At 41.2% G+C, this 20,472-nt stretch overlaps 1 protein-coding gene across 2 annotated transcripts in view; it reads right to left on the minus strand.

Annotated features, from left to right (window-relative positions):
- The window catches only part of lhfpl2a (LHFPL tetraspan subfamily member 2a), a 38,054-nt gene extending 17,582 nt beyond the window's left edge, over positions 1-20,472 (minus strand). Inside the window, exons 1-2 of one of the 2 annotated variants that reach the window (XM_063480570.1) lie at positions 20,261-20,472; positions 7,172-7,260 (exon numbers count right to left, since the gene is read on the minus strand). The gene's annotated coding sequence lies outside the window, so the exon portion shown is untranslated. Of the gene's footprint in view, positions 1-7,147; positions 7,261-20,260 lie in introns of both variants that reach the window. The other variant, XM_063480571.1, reaches the window with a different exon arrangement.

Genomic DNA, 20,472 nt, shown 5'->3' on the forward strand with positions numbered 1-20,472 from the left:
ATGTATGTGTCTAAACATATATGGATTCATGATGTATATAGTTACAAATCCACAAAAAGCTATCACCTGAGCCCTTATTCCTTTTAAAATGAGGTTGACAGCCTTTTTCAGGCTTGCAGGTTATTGTTTTGGTTCTCCAACTGAAGAATATCAATGCAGGATGGAACAACAAATGTCAAGTCTTTGTTGGGCTCATCCAAGAAATGTAAAGTTCAGTGAGTTAATAATGAGACAGGAATACATCCACAGATGACTGGCAATTAGACATGGGAGCAAATGTGACACAGGAGGAAACAAGCAAACAGGGAAAATCACAGGATACATGGGAAAAGTGAACTTCAAAGTAACGAAGTAGCCAAAAGACAAAAAAACTAACTCTGATACATGGAAGATAAGGTATACAAGAAAATAACTAAAATCTGATGGGCTGGGACATCTCATCACTTTACAGTTTTAACTCACACTCACTATGAGAAAAGTCTCAAATCTAAATGTGTTCTGTCTGCTTGGACTCACAAAGTGAATAATAGTAGATAATGAAGCGTTTAGAGCCACACGTTTCCTTCTAGAGCTGGTGGAAAGTGAACAAAGAGCAAAAAGAAATATACACTCTTCTTACATCCATTCAGTGACAGAAACACAACACTGAACATGAAGCAGCTGTGTAGTGTTGTAACGTGTCAGTGCTTCTTCTGCTGACCCCAAGTAGCCCAATAAACAAAATAAATGAGTAAAAATCTGCAAGCTTTTGGAAGTTTGGGAGTGCTTTATATATCCCAGCTGACTGTGACAGATTGAATGGTGTTTCTTCTATCTTGCGAGTTATGGCATAATGTGGTCCCTGAAAGAGCAACTATGGCAGGCGCCACTGTAAAGGTGCCTAGTGTACTTATGGAGAACTCTATTGTTTATCCACCTGAAGCATGTTCTGATTTTATACACTTACTTTAATAATGATAAAAAACAAACAAACAACTTATTAACATGACTGTGCATGCACTTGTGACCTGAATACTCAGGTGTGCCCAAGACCCAGTTTGAGTCAGGAAGGAACTGATTTCATAGTAGAGAAACCAAATGCTTTATTTGGGCTTGTGTCAATGCATGCTTCCCGGACATGCCTCAGATATCTCATTGAGGTTTTATCTCCACATGTTTTCAATCTGAGCTCTGCCTGCACATGTTATGTCACTCCAGCGTCCAGCCACCCTTAAGAGGCTGCCCCGAGTTCGCTTTTAGGAACTGCGGTGGAAAGAGATGGCATTAGGAGAGAAATATGGAAAGAGTTGGAGGCAACGGATGGACAGATGGAATATTTGGCTCTGATGAGAGCCTATGGAGTTTCCAGTTGGGGGGAAAAAAGCAGCTTACTGAGTGCTGAAATCAGATGCAGTTTGCTAGACAAAAATCTCTAGAGCACCAAACAAACACCCAGACAAAAACAGAGCATCTTGCACATGATGGTAGCACATGGAAGAAAATGTTATCCCCTTCCTGTTTTTATAACCTTCCTTAGTTATCCAAAAAAAGCACCTCGGGATCATCAGTGCAGTCTAAAAGCAGCTCAGGGGTGACAAATGTATGTAGGGAGACTGCAGTGATGTACATTTGCTTCTACGCAATCGGAGAAGCCTGAGCTGAGTTTGAATCCCACAGAGGGAGCCACTATGACCATCTGCCACTTCAAGGCCACGGCTGCTTGAGGCCCATCAGCAGGCACATGGAGACAGATGTTCGACGCGCACACACAGGGGACGAGGTCCACATCTACTGAAATAACATTCTGGGCAGGGCTGTACGGTGTCAGCTGAAGAATATTGATTCTTTAGCTAAAAAAACAAGGAGGCATTAACTTTCTTAACAGGTCAGCAAATATCAAGCAGCAGACTGACTGAGTTCATCACAATTTTTTTCTAAAATTAGGATCTTAGTACTACTTTATTCTATGCTATAGATACACTTTGATCGCAATATTTGGGTAAATGTAGCCTGTGCCATCTCATTTCATGTTAAGCAATGCCAAACATGATGGAAGCAATGAAAGGAGTGTGTTTTCACTGACACTGGCTCCATGTTTTTAAAGCACATCGTCACTCACAACCTCAACGTCTTATTCACACATTTGACAGCGATCCATTTATCTAATGCGACAGCTGAGGTCAGGAGACAGATAAATCTCCCCAGCGAGATCACACCACTCGTTTTTATCCATTCCGCTCTCGTCAGCGGTGCTTTTACTTCCCCGCATCTTAGCGTGGGAGTGTTATCTCTGCAGCATATTTGCTATTTTATCAACTTTCTCGGGAGTACCGCCGGAGCAAAAACACACATGTGTGTTGGAGGTGAGGAAATCACAACACTGAGCTCGAGAGGAGGTAAGACGGGAGTGTGGGAAAGAAACAAGGAGGGAAAAAGAATAATGGTGGTACGGTTTACAGAAGCCACAGCTAGTGGTCAGCAGGGAGCACACCTGTGAGAGGTGTGGCGCTGTAACACGTCCACCACAGAACAGAACAGCAGTATTTGTTTTTAACACAAAGAACATCATAAAATACCAACGGTTCACACATTCACGTTTGGATCTAAACATGCACACCTCTGTTTGATCTCTGTGCATGCGGTCACCATTTCGCCCCAGAAACATCTGTTTATGTAATCTTGACAGATTGTGTGTCACTGCTGAGGTGGAGCAGGAGTGATTCTGGTAGACCTAGGTCATCTGCAGGACTTACACTGTGATCCACATCCAGTTTAGGACAAAGTCATCCTTCAGCTGCGCCTCTGTGGAGGAAGCCAGAGGTCAACAATCCCTCATCTTCTCATATTGACCATATCACAAGCGGCGTACGGTTAGCCCGCGCCATGAGGGTTAAGAGGGTGAAGGAAAACAACGACCATCTGACATATCACAGCTTGGCGTCAAAGTGGGTGGCCAACCGGATCGCCACAGAAAAGGAGGGGTAAGAGATTATTCTCTCTGCCTGCCACAGAAGACAGTTTTTTTTCTTCTTGGCTCTGCTCTGACTCCAGATTGCTATATCTTAGCAGTTAAGAAGCTGAGAATAAGTGGCTGAGGAGTCTCCTATCCAAATACTAACCAGGCACGACCCTCCTTAGCTTCAGAGATCAGACAAGATGTGGCGTCCTAAGTGTGGTATGGCTGCAAGTTTCTCACCAAAACTCTCTATAGCACACAGTATGAAAAATGATTTATCAGGTAATTTCAGAGTCAAAAGCTCCAGTTTGGTGACTCCAGTTAGTGGAGTTAAGGCCTACGTAACAACAGCTGGCTACAGCTGCTCCTACCAAGGCACCTGTCAAGCAGCTATGCCCCTAACTCCAGTACCCACACTGATATATTTTTTTTAAAAAGGTGGAAACTATCCATAGAGACCAAATCTGTTTTTGCACCAGGTTGTAAACTGGCTTATTAATAGTCCAGCATTTTTTAAACACAGTTTTCTACAGTGTTTCACTCAGTTTTGGAGTCAGCCACAAATGGCTATGAACTGTGGTTTTTGGCACTTCCACAACAGCAGCACTTTTTCATCTCCAGGGTTTCCAGCTTAGCCATCTCATATGTTTTGTTGTGCTACTAGCATTACTCAGGAGTGCTACTGTAATCACATTCACTAAATCAGTAATGTAATGCGTTATTATACTAAATTCAGTTCAAGTTATGTTGTTACTTGACAAAGCTTAATTATCTGTGCAGATAGACAGAAAAATAGAAAAACAAATCATACAATCAACTCATTTTACAGAGTAATGAGAAAGTATTTCTCTGTCAAGTAATGAGTAATGTCTAATACGTTTAGTACTTGTATTAGTCCTTTTTTGGCTTCAACAGTGTTGCTATAACCTGTGGAGATGAACTGTAATACAGCTGAGAATCAGCTAGATTCGATTCAAAACTGTTACATAGCAAATCTGGAGGAAATATCCATAATTGTAAGTTATCCTTTACTGATAGCTATATGGTAACCAACTCAGTCTTGTATTTCAGTGGGTCCTTAAACAAACCTTTATAGTGCTGTATCTGCTTAAAACTTATATGTAATGTTAAAACTGTTAAGCTGTTGAATTTTTCACTGTGACTATTTAGATTTTGCAAGTTGATATTGAAATCAAAGCAAACTAATTACACTTTTTATGTTATGTTTTGGAAAATTGAAGGAAATGAAGAAAAACAGACACCTTAGATGTACTATTTGAAATTAATAAAGCATGATCTTGACTTAAGAGTTCTGGCCAGACTCTAGCCATTCAGTGTTGGTGCGGTAAAAAATGAAAATATTCCACTAAGAGAAAATACCACTTTAAGAAATTAGGGGCCACATTCTTCACACCTATTTCCTCTGGCTGCTGATGGACTTGAGAGCCCTGAGGAGTCACCAGCACTCCTGTTTCCTCACTGTTAAGAGAGCTGCAGCGTTTGGGCCCCTCAGGCCTAACACTGTCTCCATTGTGCTTAACCATTTCTAGCCCCACCTTAGCTCTGCAAACTGCCCTGGGGTCCAAAACCGCAGGGGATCGTGGTGGGGGAAAAAGTCCTTCCACTTCAAATCCTATTTTCTCCCCCAGACTCAGGAAATCAGTCACTGTGCTAAGCTGGGTCGACGCCATTTGTCCCTCCTTCTAGAAAGGGCCAAAAGCATTGTTCTCACTGTGTTTTGTGCTCGGGATGAGTGCAGTTTAATCCTAACTTCCCTGTGGCGCTGACCCGCTACTCCCAGCTGAGTTTCCCACTATAGCACAGAGTAACAAAAACTCCCCCTGCAAACTGAGACTGCTCTACCTGCTTTATCCGAACACCCCTGGGGGACAGAGCCATGGCTGTTGAGGGCACTTAACCTGATACTCTGCTCAAAATCAAAAGTAAGCACTACCAAGGAATGCTGGCACCAGACTCTCTCTCACTTGAGTTTGGGATAATAAAAGTGTCAAGTGATATCATCCCCCACTTTCAGGCCCTTGGGAAAACACAGCATGTGTAGGAGGTGAGTAGATGAGGGACGGAGACAAATGAGGAGATGCTGAGAACAAAAAGAAGAGGTGGGAAATGAAGAAGCGTGTTGCTATTGTCAGACTGGTTTCGGGGGAGGAAAGCGAGATGTGTAGGTGCTTTCACTTGCGGACAAAGAGATGAGTGTTGAAAAGTCATGCTTTTCTTATGAAGACCAAGTAAAAACCCTGTTCTTGTCAGATTGTACCACTGTTGTATCCCGCAGACACAATAGATAAAAATCGGTCTAAATTAGAGCTGACATGTGAGGATAAAAACCATCATGCTTCATACTTGAAGAATAACAACCTCAGACATCCTTCTTTAAAATGAAATTTAACTGAAAAAATATGAGTGGAAATAAAAGCTTTCAGATTGAATTATGACTGAACACTTCAGATTCAGTTAAACTGGATGTGTTTAAAACAGAGCATGAAGACAAATGAGGTTCAGTCAAAACAAGTATGAGATAACAGGAAGTGAGTGCTTGACACAAGTCTCCCTATTTTAAGAGCAAAGTGACAAACACTTTTTTTGTTTATTGTGTTAGTTGGGGCTTTCCACTTTGAAATGACCTTCACAGGTGGTCCCCTGCACAATATCTCCGACTCCATTGTTTTCCTCCATATTGGAAAAACACGCTTCTCCATCCTGACACCCCCCAACTTCCTTACTTCATCCAGAAAAACATATATCAAACAGATTTTAAGAGTCAGCATGGCAGACAATGAAAAGACTGAGTGTAGCTGCTGAAGATGCTGTTCTGCCCTCAGTTAAATCAAAATTCATGGTTCATAAATCTCTGGGGTCACAAGATAATTCGCGGTGAAGCAAAGAAGAAGAAAAAAGAAAGTCATACACTGAATCACATTTGTTGAATTTGCAGTTGGATTAACAGCCTTGCATTGGTGTTGATTTGCGTGGGTCTCTGGCTGCACAGAGACGAGGATTCTACTGGTACCGGCACAACAGTTTCCACGTCCATGAGTTTTGTTGTCAGTGTGGGAACACGCAGTTTCCGTGCAGATACCTATCTGCATGCCCTGTTGCAGCACAGACACAACAATACAAGTGCGCCAACTACCTATGCTACCTCAGAGCAGATTCAATGAGGACCAGTAAAAAGCCCAATATGAACAGTGATTCATATTGTTGTTCAAAGCAGACTTACTGTGAGCTACGACATTGTGAAGTGGTGGTAAGCACTCCAGTAGAAACCAAATCAACCTTGTTTTATTTGCAGTGTCACAAAAAGCCCTCCTCGACCAACAATCTAAACAAATTGGAACAGCAACATTTCTGATTGGTGGAGGTCGCTGTGTTACCATGGAAAGTCTTAAACCCACATATCTGGTTGCTTGTTGAGCAAGAAACTTCAGAAACTATAAAAGCAGTGATTGCAGTCAGGAACAAAGCGCTGCCGTGCCATATCAATAAGTAGACTATACTAATGCTTGAGGCTATTATTATACAACACTACAATAATGAAGAGGATTAAACTCGAGAAGGTTTGAAGTTGTTGGCTGTGGAATCTGGGATCCGTCACTATTAAAAGCAGTTATGCATACAGTCATGTAGTTTTGCCTTTTGGCTTTTTTTTTTCCAGTTTCCTTTATTATTTTTTTTATCCAAATCGAATCTTTTTATGGTCCCAGTTAACGTTGTAGCTGGTTGGCTCGGTTCAGTGCAATAGGAAATTCATTACCAGATTTGAAGGCCTTAAAAAAGTGAGCAGCCACTGTTGATCTCTGTAACTGTAGCCATAAATTGAAGCCATTTTCATGTAAATATGCTACTGAAATGTTACCAAAGATAATACATATTTTTTTTAATGTAATTTACAGTAGATGCCAGTAGGTGTATTGCTGACTTTTAACACCAGCAAAATGATCAGCTTAGGTGTTGCAATGAAACTTTTAAACGTCCATTAAAATTGGGACAAGATTTACCTAACACTTGCCTGGAACAATAGGACCATGGGAACAGTTTGTGTTTCCACTAGAAACAGAAAGGTGCCAGGAACTGCAATAATATAATGACAAGAAAAGCAGGAAATCGTGCTTCTGTTTGTTTTGTTTTGCTCCAGAGGAAAGGCTTTATATTTACAGTTGACCAAAGAATGAAATGAAAGGAAAAACGCACATGACAAGAAACGACAACACCGACCTCCAGTGTGGGACCCGGCAGTGGATGCAAGAGGCAAAATCTCTTCGATGAAATCCAGACGTAAGCCTCTTCTCTCAGATCGTCACAACCTGTAGAGAGCAAGAACGAAGCAGTGATGAGTCCAAATCACAAAAACACACCATCTCCAGAGGGCTATAGTTCAGTCATTGTTGGCTCCCCAACAATAATGAGCATCCTTTTCTCATTGCTCACTGGTATTTTCCATTTAAACCCGAGACTAAGGAGCAACTGCACCTGGAGAAACTCTTAAACTGGTTCACATGTTCATAAAAAAAGAGAAGAGGTGCATACGTCTGCAGCCTCATTTGGGTCTCAGTAGCAAAGTTGCATAATGTTTACAACCACAGCGCAAACTCTTAAGCTCTGTGTGCATCAAAGAAATTACAATATCTTCTGTCCAAATGTTAGGTTTGCAGTACAAACTCCAACTATTGAATCACTACCTCAGTTCAGGAAAACTTTAAACCAACTTCAACCCAGTGTTTGACTGCTCTGCTTGTTTTCTTCGTGTTTCCAACCTGATCGTGCCGGCTTTATCATATTACTTCTATTCATATTCAAAAGTTGAAAAACCTGTATTTTTAGAACATTTTTACTTTAGCTACACGCAGTGTGTCTGTTCTGTCATCTAGCTCAATCCAGAGTCCTTACAATGGTCACATTTGGTCACTGAATCTTTGAATAATTATGTTATGTCAGATTTTTTTTCTTATAGAAGTTAACATTGCACTAATGTTGTGTTTATTGTTCCCTCAATATTGGTTCAAATGACTATATTTTATATATATAAGCTCTTTATGACAGGGATCATAAAGGGATGGACGTGGTCAGCACCAATAATCAGGTAGGCATGCTGTGGTGTTTAAACAATGCTTAGTTTGGACTGCAGGGCCCAAAGTGTGCCAAAAAATATAGTGGTCCCAGCAGCAGCAGCCTGAGCTGTTGACACAAGGCGTGATGGCTCCATGGTTTTAAGTTGTTAATGTCAAATTCTGACCCTATAATCTAAAAGTCACAGCAGAAACACACTCATGAGTAAAAGAATAACTAATAAAAAATAATACTAAATCATTACGTTATCAGTCGATACAAGGAGCAAGAAAGTAATCACTTTGGAGCTAACAAAATAAAACTCAATAGCACCGCTGACAGTGATTAAACATGTTTCAGCTGTCACCATTACATTCAGCTTTCTCTACCCTCTTCATACTGACGGCAGACACACTCTACAGGCTGCAGATAATTGACTAATGGCAGTCTCTCTTCCCTTTTATTCAGTGATGTTGGGGCCTTTTAATGGTTACTGTCCAGAGATAGCAGCACTCAGCTAAGTTAATGATCAGGTCAGTACTCTGACATAACAAGACTGCACAGAAACACCAACACGGGATAAGTGGACCAGATTAGGTGATGATAACAGGTCACCAAACACAGAGACTGTCTCAAAAGGAAGCCGTAGTTTTTTGTTTGTTTGTTTATTTGTGTGCAGATGGCAGAATGATAGAAGATTGTGACGGTAAAGGACACCTTTTCTCTGCCAGCATTGGATTGACAATGCTCTTAATCCATAACAGATTCAAACAGTGGAGACAGAGACCACCTACATTTTCACAAATTCCAAGATGATTACATGCAGTTTCTTTGGGATCCACTGTCAGCAATTCAAATTCAATTCAAATTACTTATCCACAATCTCTCTTTCATGATGTTTTTGCTTCCAAACTGACCAAGCAGCAAACTCCAAAGCTGAAAGGTGAGGGTTCCTGGGGCACTAGGGACACTTTAAAAAACATTTCTAACCTCCATGGATAGATTCACCCTTCATAACAATTCATAACAACTATAAAGTGAGAGAATTGTTCTTATACAATTGTTCTTGTAGGGGCGTGTGCACTTTGATTGATAGGTGTGCTGAGATATGCAACTAGGGCCAATTGGTTGCTGCTAGGCCCTCTTTCCACTAACTGGAGTTACTGAACTCGACAAGCTCGTCATGCTTGTGCTGTTGGTGCTGTTTCTTTAATTATGTACACTTCATCATGTCTTAAACTTTCGTCTCTGTTACACCAGATTTTCCAGTAAAACCAGTAAAATCCAATACTATCCAATCAGTTTACTTCCAGAACTCTCCATAAGCCATCTCATGTTCTGTAGCCTGACCAATGGGGACAAAAAAGCACTGATGAAATATTTAGTAAAAATTCTACAACATTTTGATAAGCTACAAGGTACACAAAAAATTATCTTTAATAAACTAATATGCCTTCATCTCCTTTAGCCATTAAAAGCAACAGCTGTGGCTAAAAGAGAGATTTCGAGATTTCAACACAAACACGATCAAATAAGATCTAATCAACACTAGCATCGACTTTATGAACAGTGGGAAAACAAGCAGTATCCTGCCACAAAAACTTGGCGTAAGCTTGAAATAATACAAGACACACACAGCAGCTTCTCTGGGATCACTGGGACTTACACTAATAAACCACAGGCCAGTAGGCTTCTCAGTCAATGATATTTCCCCCGAGCTAAGTTCAATTTTTCACAGAGAGTCAAAACTGAAAGCGCACTTGCTATGACTTAATCTGATCCTTTGGCTGTGATTTTGGATGAATTTAGAATCAATATGGTGGCTGGAAAACAGGAAGAACAACTTTACAGAAAAGTGCCCTGAAATACGTAATAACAGATAAGGAAAAGACTTCAGATTGATGTTCTGAGTTCAGTTTTGTCCTTGGGGGAAACTCAACAGTGTGAATTATTTTCCAAATTGCACAGCTGAGGGGATTTTCCCCAAGTGTTACAGACCAACTACTATTTTTACCCCTCTAAAGCATTGCCAACAAATGCCCCAACACACATTTAACCTAATACCTCTTAGTTGAGGTGAGCTAGATGTCGGTGTTTGGAGCTCAGCTGTTGAATCCTTCCAGACTAGATGGCAGACTATTATGTGGGAACCACAGGCAATTTCACTGCAGCCAGGCCCGCCACAAAAGGGTCTTTCTTATAGCATTTAAGAGCTTTGGGAACAGGGGAGCTGAATGGAAGGGACAAAAGAGGTTTGCCATTTTCCAATGGAATAGATTTTTTTAGATGATTTTTTCTTTTTGCACAGACTCTGATGAGAAGATCAGTGCACCCATATTTGCAAAATCAGAAAAAAAGAACCAACTGCTTGTTAGATTCTCTTAACATCACGATTGAAAACAGTGAAAACTGTGCACTGCATGCTAAGCTAACATCCGGTTACCTATAGCTTCACATCAGGTATGGAACCACTTTTACTGGTCCTGTGTAATTATTACTTTAAATGTTTCTGTAGCTGCACATGCAGGAGCCAAGTTGGATGCTGTTTGATGTAAATCATACGTTACTCTCCATCAAGGCTGTGACACACCAAGCACTGATACTGTATTTGGCAGTGAGGATCAAAATCAGAAGGATCTTTCATTACCATTTTCCATCTGTTTTATATTTATTTCTCCCATCCTCGTCTTTTCTTCACTCTCTGGGTCTGCGGGCAGTAATGAGAGGCATGTGAGGCTAAGCAGAGACCATTCTCATTAAAAATAAGCAGCTCGGTAGCCCCATCCCTCAGGCTAACACACACATACAACACAGGTGTCAGGAAGCAGCCAGCACCCCGAACCCAATTCACTCTCTGAACAGTAATCACTGTAATGCACTGCAAACGGCAAAGCGATTATGAGCAATCGCTGAAGCGCGTCAGTGAGTAAATATTTAAAGAGTGCTGAAGATCAGGCACTAGAGCAGATTTCTCTGGAACTCAAAGCTGCAACTCACCTTTGTGGTCTGAAAGGTCAACTTCAAAGGCATGAACAGTGGGAAATATTTGCTATTGTAAACCCAGCGGGAACATGTGTTTGCAGAGTTTACAGAAACACAATAGATATTGTCAGTGTACACTAGGTTATATAAGCCCTCTATCTTAAGACCAGAGCTGAATGGGCATTACAGCTGCTCTCTGTTCATACAATACAAAACAGACTTGACCAACTATGACCTCATCATAGCAGCCAGCAGCCAGTGTGTATGTGTGTGAGACTGGAACATTTTTATATGACTATCAAACTGCTGCTGCATCAGCACCACAGAAACCGCTCAGTGGCAGCACAGTGCATTCAGTATTGTGCTTATGGGACAAGGGCACTAATGTTATTCACTAGTGTCTGTGAAGGTTCTCCGTGATCCAGGTCATCGTAGTCTAAGGAGCTCGGAAAGAAAAGCGTCTGGACTTCTTTAAGTTGCTTGAAGACATTTCACCTCTCATCCGAGAAGCTTCTTCAGTTCTAGGGTTAAATGGTGGAGAGTCCCAGATTTATTCACTAGTGCTAAAATCAAATGCAAGTGGCAGCTGAAAGTGAGACTTTATTTGGTTATGCAAAATATATGAAATGTGCAAAAAAAAGTAACACACAAACACACAAAATAAGCCATTACTGTTGCGGAGAATAATGAGTGTTGCTTGTTCCTGCTCAGCTGTACAGCTGTGTTACATTTACTGTAGCGCTGAAACAGAAGGGCTTTGAAAGCCTCACCAGGAGATCTTCAAACAGGGACAAGAAAAAACACAAAAAAAACACTGAGTTGCTGGTGCCTGTGGAGCTTCCACATTGAGTGCATACTCGTTTCACTTCAATTCAGTTTTATGTAGTGCAAAAAAATGTGCTTTAAATTGTAGGGTAAAGACCCTGCAATAATACAGAGAAAACTGCAACAATTCGACAACCCCTCTATGATCAAGCACTTGGTGACAGTGGGAAGGAAAAACCCCTTTGAGAAACAGGCTAATGGGGGCAGGGGCAGCCATCTGCCGCGACTGCTTGGGGATGAGGGGATCAACTGATGGCAACAGAAAGACAGAAACAGAGACCATTAGGTATGCCCTACACACCTCCGTGAACGTTGCCTACGAGATAACCTTGTCTGATTAATCTGGTCATTAAGTACCCGATTAATCACTTATTGTATGACAGAGATAGAAAAGCACTAACTCCACAATTGATTTGACCACATCTGTTAATCATATATTCAGTTAGTTATTAATAGCTAACTAATTAAGTTAGCATTTGCCTTGTTGAAAACAGAGCCGTGTCATGTGCACCCAGGCATTCACACTGAGGTAATCAGATAATTAGTTAGGCATGCTAACTGTAACTTTGTCCATGGTGTTTTTCTGAAACGTTCAAAAACACAATTAAAAATCCGAACATTTACTCTCAGAATTCTTCACAATAATTATAAGGACACGGAAATTGATCCTTTTCAGTGACATCACGCTAGTATCTCCTTTAGCCCCCACTTCCTTTCGATGCAAGCATACACCCTTTCCATTCAACAAAAAAACCCTCAACGCTGCAACACAAGCTGAACCGCTATGAGAGGGCTCGGTGTGTAAAGTAAAAACACAAGGTGTGTTTTACTCCCTTAGGCACACACTGATTACACACTCTGCACTAATGCAATGATTATCCATACTCGATCCAATTTCCTCATGTCCATGTGTGTGTGTGTGTGTGTGTGTGTGTGTGTGTGTCTATGCGGATGCATGTATGCATGTGTGTCCTGCTTGTAAACCACAGACCGCACAGAGCACACACAGATGATGTCACCTAACAGTGATTAGTGTGTTAGAGCAACGTGGAACATAACAGATGGCTACAGCTGCAGCAGTTTCATAAAAACAAGAGAAATTGAATCAAAGAGAAAGAAGAGATTTCAAAATGCTTTAAGTTTATGCGTGTGTGTGTGTGTGTGTGTGTGTGTGTGTGTGTGTGTGTGTGTGTGTGTGTGTGTGTGTGTGTGTGTGTGTGTGTGTGTGTGTCGCCTTTGTTCAGATCCGATGAAGTCATCGACCTCTCCCTAATAACAGAAGACAGGTGTATTAAGTGCTCTCCTAATGTGGATAGGAGGGTAATTTCTCTGGATTGGATGAGAGCCAAGTCTCTCCCAGACATGATGACAGATATAATGGGCAAAAGAGTTTCACATGAGTTCACACACACACACACACTCATTCCCCTCCTGCCCTCATCTGTATATGCACTGCAGCCTGGCTAATGTTTGCCAGATTCTGTTATCATGTCTGGAAAACCAAGCTCTTCTCTGTCTCCCTGGTGAATCCCTGAGCCTGAGGTGATAAAGATTCCCACTGAGCACCACAGGCCATCGACCACCAGGAATCTGATGGCTCTGCAGTGAGAAAAGCTTAACGGTTTCTTCAACATGCCTAATGATCCAGAGAAGAGGATAAGATCTGGTTAAGTGCATGTCTGCCCTTAAACTGTCAACAACAATCTTAAATTGCTGTTAAGGGGCCTTCATTTACATTTCAGGTGGCTTTTAAAAAGGTCAGATCACAGTTATTTATACTGTTATTTACCTCTAGTGGTACGTAGTGCGATGAAGACAGTTCAGCTATGTGTCAATGTTGCACAAGTGCAATGTTACTCCTTGTTGGAATTGAGTAAAGTCAACCCATCATTGCCCTGGTGCTATATTGAGCCAAAACTGTGTTTATAGAAGTGTATGGATTCTGAAAAAGGACCTCACTGTGTAAATCCACTGGAGCTAAGGTCAGGAAGTTGAATCTGCACGCTCGGTTTGCCAGTACACACAAGCAGTCTATTGATCAGTTCCCGCAGATTGTCACCTGAATGCTTTCTTACACCACATGAGCCCTGGGAAGCCCTAAATGTTCAAAAGTATACAAGCTGTTTTTAAATTCAGCTTGGTTTGTAAATGATCACCTCTCTATGGGCATTTTTTTAGCCAAGCTGTAGATAGACAGATGAATGGTCAGAGGTCAGAGGCAGCTTTTCAAAAAGTGATACCCCTCTGAGTAAGTGATCTGTGGGGCAACTGGTGGTTTCATCAGTGGGTATAACAAGAATATTCCTGTTAATTGTGCAAAAAAAAGCCTTATTCTTTTTCTTACTATCTTTATGCTTACTCTTTGCACTCTTTTGTTTAATATCTTTGTTTTCTCTGAGCCATGGTGCGCTCTGAAACATATGTCCTTTATGACTTGTCTGTGCTTCCAACTCCTATTATTAAAGTCTTCTGTTATCCACTTTGTCATGCCTTTGTTTACCCTCTCCACACAGAAAGCCAAGACACAATCCCTGCCGTCTTAAGCTGGCAAATACCACTTAGCTGTGCGGGACCGCCCCAAATGACAAGAGCAAACAAAGAAATGCCTCATTCTCTGCATTCTTTTTGCTTTCTCCAAAGCAAATATGCACATTTCATAAAGGTGTTGGAATAAAAGCAAAGGTAAATTAAATAAAGTCAAATTTACCAAAGTCCTGCAACTGCATAAATGTTTACTTATGACTTAAGATAGAGAGAGAGAGATGACACCAACTTCAGCCAAAACTGTGTTGGTCTTGATTTAACTAGACATACAGTATGTCACTGCTAATTATATATGTGATCATATTAAACAAAATCCATCTAATAATGAGCCTGCAACTTGGAAATCTGTCCTATCTCCAAATCAGTTTAGCCTAGTCACGTCAGCTCATTATATATGCCGGAGGTTTGGTCTTTATTTATGTCCTTATTTAAGCTATAGCCTTGACAGTATTTTTCTCAAATAGATAAGCCCTACGAAAAGAAACAGTAATAGATGTTTGTTTGTTTTTATTTAAGGAGAATATGTTTTTGCAATACCATTAAGAAGGGATTATACTTGGTTGCAAACATAAACAGCTGCAAACACCATGGACAAATAGTCCTTCCAGTTATGCTTCTCTAAAGTCCACTTACTCTGCCTGAAGGACATATGCAGAGCTCAAGTAGTGCAGTTAAGTGTTTCTGCATCACAAAAATTCATACGCATACAGTTGGACCAAGTGGGCCCTAGCATTTTTGTATGCACGGAAGCAACAACTCTTTTAGATAGATGTTTGTGTAGTAACCAGTTTCAATGGGTTTATAAGAAATGTATATGCTTAAATTATACACTTAAGAGATAAAATACATATTATATACAATCTTTTAAATATTTTTCCCCTGAGACACCAACTTGTTAGCCGCCCCAAAAGCAAAAAAAACACTACAGCAAAATAATGACTGTTCAGTGTTCATCTGCTTCATAAGCTGTAATTAGTAACAGTTGCCATTTGAGCTTTTTACTTGTTGGGGACAAGTACAAAGCATTTGTTTAATCAAAGACTCACTGTTTAAAAAAAATATTACTCAGAAATTCAAGTAACTTGCTGTAAACTGACATAAAGCTTGACTTGCATAGCAACAGTTCCAAAGGGGGCAAACAGCAATTTACTGTTAATACAGTCAGTAACATGAACAGGATTAGCTCAAACCAGTGACCTGCCTTACTTTTAGAATGACTCATCTCTATTCAAAGTGGGTGTGCCAAGGCAGAATGCAGCCAGAGGGTGTTACAGCCATTGGACTCGCTTTGCTCTGGACCAGCGTACAGTGGCGATAATGACCAGTGACAGCCTGCCAGTCCAAACCAAAGTAAGGTTTCCATAGTGCTGCTGGAACCTTGACTCAAACAGAGAAAATCAGATGTGTGGTTTTGAGAAAAATTGGCTTAGACCAGCTGGAGGATCCTTCAGCTGTTCTGGGATTTAGCAATGAATGTGAGTGAAAATGAAAGGATTCTTGAGCAGACTAGTAGTGAAAGAAAAAGCGGGGAAATTTACTAGCAGTATTCCCCAATATTTATCAACATTAAACAAGTGAAAGAACTACAGTAATGTGGATGAAAATTCCTCCCAAAACTGAAACAGACTGACAATAATTTGTTTTTCAGTTACAATGACTTTGCCGTCATTGCTGATCTTCTGTTATACTGTGTGAATTAGAAATACAAACACACACACACACATACGCAATACACAATGTAGACTAATCTTGTTCACACAAAACGTGTTCCATGTCCACAGCCAAGCTGAACACAAACCATCTTATCGCACATCGCACACAGACTGCCTATTGTGGGAGGTTATACCCTTTTATCATTAGCATACAGCTGTCAGACCAAGTCCCAGGGTGACTCCAGTTCCAGCCTAATCAATATTTAAGCATGTCTCATACAACATTTGCCAGTAAAGAGCAACGATGGATGGCATGGATGAAAACAGGAGACATAAACTGAAGTTAATGTTGAGTAGAAACAGTGCAATTTAATGAGCCTGCAGTTGCTCAGGGACTAGATGAAGTGCTGCAGGCCGAGCAGCTGCAAAACCCTCCGCCTGTCTGCCGTCCATTCCCCTGAGACTGACCCCCAGCTCGTTACAAAGGGACAAAACCCACTGCAGATTCTTTCTCCTCATTTTACCCAACACCCCTCCGCCTCAACCCCCACCAACTCCTCCTTCCTCTACTAGTCATTTCTTTGGACAGGTCTTTATTTCCAGTGTAGGATGAGGGATTTCTTATTGTGACCCCACCATGCTGATTTCCCAGTAAACAGGAGAGCTGCTGGAAGCATAGGTACCCCCAGGAGTGACTCATCTACAGGAACAATGTGGGGGTATGAAGGGCGGAGAGAGTCAGAGGAAAAAAGAATTCACATTTATGTGAATCTTCATGGGTGTGCTTAGGTTTTAGTGACAGAACTTGGATCATCAGATGGCGAGCACCAGGCTTGATGCAGACATCCATGCGAGTGACTGTTTCTTATGACCATGCTAGTGAACTATAATGCACAAACTGCGCATGCTTCCTTTTAGGCGGCCTTCTCATGGACTTCAAAGAAGTATAAGAGGAACAACCACCAGCCTTAGTTTTTGCACACCCCACTTAAGGAATCTGAGGAGGTAGGTGGGGTGGAGAGGGCACAAACACAGGTGACTTTCAACCATGAGACTGGAGTTTGACTCATAAAGAGGACCGTTTGTCAATGTCACTTTCCCTCGCTGTTTTCTTACTTTGGTCAGGTTTGGGAATGTCAGTTAGGAAAGTCATAGTTAGGTTTAAAAGCTCTGACAACATTAAAGACACATTAGGAAAGGTCAGTCTTGTAGATTACCACAGTGCCCTTCTGAAGTTGTGTTTACAAATCAGAAGACAGGACAAGGAACCACCGTTCATTAGTTGTTAAATAAGGGTTGTCTAAAAGTTAAGGGCTGCAATGCACACATGAAAACAGCATTAAAGATGGCTTCCAAGCATGAAAAGTAAAGCCAACAAGAAAGTGCCTTAAATATGCATTCTTTCCAGTGGCCACCAGGGCATAAACTCATTAGCTAACAACTTTAGCTTTACAAGCTACCATATGAGCAAATTTTGCTCACAAAATCAGGTTTCACCGAGAAGGTGGCAGGGAAAAGCGGTCATCTCAAGGTTTCCAAACAGGACTTCACTTAAGCTACAGCCATCTTTTAGCCAAAAACACTGTTTTAGCCGTCAGTATCAGACCAGATTACACCATTAATGATGGTAGTTTAGGAAGTAGCTGGTACTGAAGTTCATTAATCAATTAAAAAGTGAAAGCACTAAGATGGAGAACGGGGGAAAATATGTGATCACATGACAAAAGATCTCAGTTGCTTTTGTGTCAGACTGTAAAAGACAGTTCTCCTAGCACTGATCAAGCAGCCTGTCTCCGAGGCCATGCTATGAAAAAAAATCAACAAAAGTCAGACTCACGGCTGCTTTCAATTCAATACTCTTTTTAGAAGCTTGGAATGGAAACGGTATAACGTAATGTGACCCACTTTGGGTTTGTCAAGATTTTAAGACTGTCTTCCTCACATTACGTCAACTTTATAAGCAAATAAACAAACTTTAGGGTAACAAGAGGCATATTAAATAAAACCTGTGATGTTTGGTTTCATAGAGCACTTCCTCCTGGATGCTCCTGTTGAAAGTTTTACTGGCCACACTTGCAGACACAAAAGAATACAATTGGTGGTGGTGAGGTGGGGGGACAAAAAAAGAATAAAAGAGAGCACAGATTGTGGAAAAACAGATGTGTGAGCGAATGATCTAACGTACACGTGCAGCAGTTACAGTAGTCCGAGGAAGTGCCATGCAAATAAACCGGCCTCGTTATCTCGGCCATCTACACTGGAGGATATCCACAGCAGGCCTCTGCTGGAACAAACTGTATTCCAGATGTTAATCCCAGCCTGCTGGAGTCATCTGGTTTAACCTTTGACACGGGAGCAGCCGTTCAATTAGTGGATTTCACACTCTGGTCATGGTGACACTATGGTCCTGGCTTTGGTTTCAAGCGAACACTGATAGAGCCCAGGTCTGATTTCCATCAGCAGACCACTCGGCAACATTTACTCTCACAGTATTTATTTAGGATCCAAATGCACAGAGAAGATGTAGATCAAAATCCTCTACTGAAAATAGCCCTCATTCCAGGAGGAATATACTGACCAATCCCATAAACTGCAGCCAGAATCCTGGATTAATGACAAAGGCACTACCATCAAAGCTCAGAGAGGCACGAAAGGCAGATGATGTGGTCTGCGTAAATGGCTTAGCAGTTAAAACTCTTGTTTTATGTTTTCGTATCGTGCATTAAAAAGCATCACCAACTGCATCATCTGCATCGGTGGGAGAAAGGAGGCAGGCACTGTCTTTTTTTTCCCATGCTTTGAAAGTTTACCATTTAGTCTAGGAAAGGAGAGGGAAAAAAATGAAAGAACTTTTCCAAAGTATCTGTGCTGCCAAAGGAAAGAAAAAAAATTGGTAGAATTTTGCTTTTCTTGTGGCCTGAATGGGGGGAAAAGGAGAGTTCTGCCGGGTTGTAACGAATGAAGCTCGTGCTTTTCTTTCCTTTTTTTTAATGGGCCAAACACAGAGCCCTGAGGGACCACGTGTGCTGGCACATAAACTCAAACCACTGGCAAGCCCTGACAGCGGACCTCAAGCAACCACTGTCTTTAATGCTGCAGTCATTCATTCACTAAGCATCATTAAACATCTGAAGCTCAGTTGCATGCTTTTTCTTTTTTTTTTTTTAAAGAAAATTAGAATGAAACGGCTCAAGCTAGTTACAGAATATAAACAAGACCTTCCCGGCTATAAAGTGACAACAATACTATGAATTAGAGCAAAAAACAACATTTTTGAAATCTATTGTGTTAGCAGAGAGCTCAAAAGCCAGTTGTCGCTGCTCTTTGTCTCTCTCAGACTCTGGTTCAGAAGTTTCAACCGGTTCTCAGGTTTACTGCTGAAACACAAGCCAACAATCTGTGTAGCACTTTGTCAAGACCGCTGACAGACTTTCTCTTAGAGTTTCAATAGCGTAGCAACTTTAAACTTTCAATATGCCCACTGACACAGGAAATCCGGGCAGGGATCAGGTGTTTGGGGTTAATGGCACCTTTTGTTGGGATGTTTTCATTGAAAAAATATTCATAAAAATCATGCTGTGTTGCTTTAGAGCTAGATCACACAAAGATGAATCAGTTATCAAAGCTTCTCAAATGTGATTTGTTGCATATCGTCCTCTTTGACAGTAAACTGACTTGTGACTATTGAGCAAACAAGACCTGTGTGACATTTCTCATCATCACCACCACCACCACCACCACCACATGACATTTTAAAGACCAAATGCGAGTTTTAAGGTTTCATGGTTCTTAACAACTGGCAAACAAGGTGTAACAAAACACCAAGAAAAGAAGGGATTTAAAATTTTTAAAGCTGGAATTTGCATAAATGGGTACAACTACTGATGATCGTTTTATCTAACCTTAAAAAAAACAAACTCAAATTTACGCATTTTATTGTATCGCCTGCGTCATCAGCGGGTGAGACTTTTAATAAAAGGACTAAACCCAACAGACGGGTGTCACAGTGACATCATTTTGGGGTCCCAGTGCGCTTCATTACATGGCAAAGAAACCGACTACTCGGCTTTTCTGCCACGAGTTTCCCCCTCAGTGCTCCGAGAGAAATACAAAAACCAGCCAAAGTCCCGTGAAAGTCACTAACGTCTGGCAGAGATTCTCCACTTTCAGGCTTGTTTCAGAAAAGAATAACCACTCCATTGTTAAGGGAAGAACAGTACTTTTTAAAACATTCCCCCTTTGCGCACGTACTTACGTGTAAAAGCTGCAGTCTGCGCGGATCTGGAGCTGTGAAATCCTCACAGTGGGATGATCTCTTTTTTGTGCCTTCTCTGAAGTTTGTGCAGGTTTTGCCTTGACTATCTATTTCGATTCGAGTTTGATTTTCTCCCTCACAGACTATTCATCCTCCTCCACGTTTTCACCGCAGAAGAATGAATGGCTCCCTGCGTCCGACCCTCTACCCAG

The sequence above is a fragment of the Pelmatolapia mariae genome, linkage group LG7, assembly GCF_036321145.2.
Source record: "Pelmatolapia mariae isolate MD_Pm_ZW linkage group LG7, Pm_UMD_F_2, whole genome shotgun sequence".
NCBI lineage: Eukaryota > Metazoa > Chordata > Actinopteri > Cichliformes > Cichlidae > Pelmatolapia > Pelmatolapia mariae.